Source organism: Colossoma macropomum, unplaced genomic scaffold (assembly GCF_904425465.1).
Source record: "Colossoma macropomum unplaced genomic scaffold, Colossoma_macropomum, whole genome shotgun sequence".
NCBI classification, from domain to species: Eukaryota; Metazoa; Chordata; class Actinopteri; order Characiformes; family Serrasalmidae; genus Colossoma; species Colossoma macropomum.
Window position 1 is genome coordinate 18,257,505 of NW_023494786.1, and position 1,961 is coordinate 18,259,465.

Here is a 1,961-nt window from a genome sequence, read left to right on the forward strand (position 1 = left end):
CTGTTCAGAGTGTGGTCACAATGGTGGAGTGGCTAGTTGGGGAGTTCTTGCTAGTCTAGAGTGTTCCACAGCAACCAGGGGTGCAACTTGGAGTCAGCAATCATGGCCAAGGTCTGTGATTGGCTGGGCATTCGCAAAACTCAGACTACACTGCACCACTCCAAGAGTTCTGGCCTCATAGAGCATTTTAATCAAACACTCACATTGTCATTGACCAGCACCAGCGCGATTGGAACTGACACCTACCCCTGGTCTTTCTGGAATGCCACCCCGGCTTTTCTTATATTTGGCTGCGAGCTCAGAATGCCCTCAGAGCTGGTCTTAAACATATGCTTTTTGACTTACACCATGAGGCAAATCTGACAAATATTTTTTAAGTCTGACAAAATTTGTACAGTAAGATTAATACATATAGAGGATACATAATAAAAACAAATTATGAATTGCCAGACTGAAGATTGAGAACTTTTGAACTTGAGAGGATGTGAAACCATATTGATGCCATTTATACGTCTAATATTGTTGCATATTTAGCTAAGTAGTTTGATCAGACTGAAATTATGATATGATAAAATTCAGCTGTAGTTTTTCTTATTTAGCCAGACATAAGTGATTCTGTAAAGACATTGAACTAAGAATAAATTAAACATTATTTGAATAAATGACAGCTTAGAACAGGCATGTCAAACTGGGGACCTTCAGGGCCAAAGTGCTGCAGAGATTAGCGTTTACCCTCATCTAACTCTCTGAATTCAGTTCATGAAGTCTTTGCTAATTAGCTGATGAGCTGAATCAGGTGTGTTCAGTGATGCAGTGTGCTGACGTCTACTGTGTTTTGGCCCGCAAGGACTGGCGCCTGTCACGGTGCTTAGAATCCTACAGGTCCGAAATGAATTCTGAGAGTTCTTTGTAACTTTTAGGTGGCGGTACCATGACACAAGTAAGAAACAATATTGCCTAGAGAAGGTTGTGTTATTCATAAAAGCAACAGCAGTCCTACATAACATGTGCCGAATGGCAAATCACCCAGACCGTAGGGCGGACGCAGCAGAAGGCAACATAGAGGATGATGCAAGACCACAACTGGAGGGACCTAACCCAGGGCTCAGCTTAAGAAAAAAGCTCATTCAACAATTTTTACAGATTAGAAAAAATAAGAGTAGTAGGCCAAAATTATAAATCACACAGGGACATAAAATAAGTAAATACATGTTTAACTGATATGCGCTATATGGACGAAAGTACTGGGACACCTACACATTATACCTACCAGAGCTTTTATGAAATCTCATTCTAAATCCATTGGCATTAATATGGAGTTGGTCCCTTCTTTGCAGCTATAACAGCTTCTACTCTTCCGGGAGGGCTTTCTAAAAGATTTTGGAGTGAGTCTGTGGGATTTTTTGCCCTTTCATCCAAAAGAGCATTTGCGAGGTCAGACACTGATGTTGGACGGGAGGTCCTAGCTCACAATCTTCTTTCTAGCTCCTTTCAAAGGTGTTTGATGGGGTTGAGATCAGGGCTCAGTGCAGGCCAGTCAAGTTTTTCCACACCAAACTCACCCAGCCATGCCTTTATGGACCTTGCCTTGCTTTTTCAGTCATGCTGGAACAGAAAAGGGCCATCCCCAAACTGTTCCCACAAAATCGGAAGCATACCAAGATATTTTGGACAAATGAATGGTTCCAATTTTGTGGGAACAGTTTGGGGAAGGCCCTTTTCTGTTACAGCATAAGCATCAAGATTTCCCTTAACTGAAACTAAGGGGCGTAGGCCAACCCCTGAACAACAACCCCATAGCATTATCCCTCCTCCATGAAAATTTACAGTTGGCACAATGCAGTAAGGCAGGTAATGTTCTCCTGGCATTGGCCAAACCCAGACTTTCCTCTGCTCCAGAGTCCAGTGGCAGCATGCTTTACACCAACACTACCCGTTTTCCTTATTTCACTCGCTTGTAC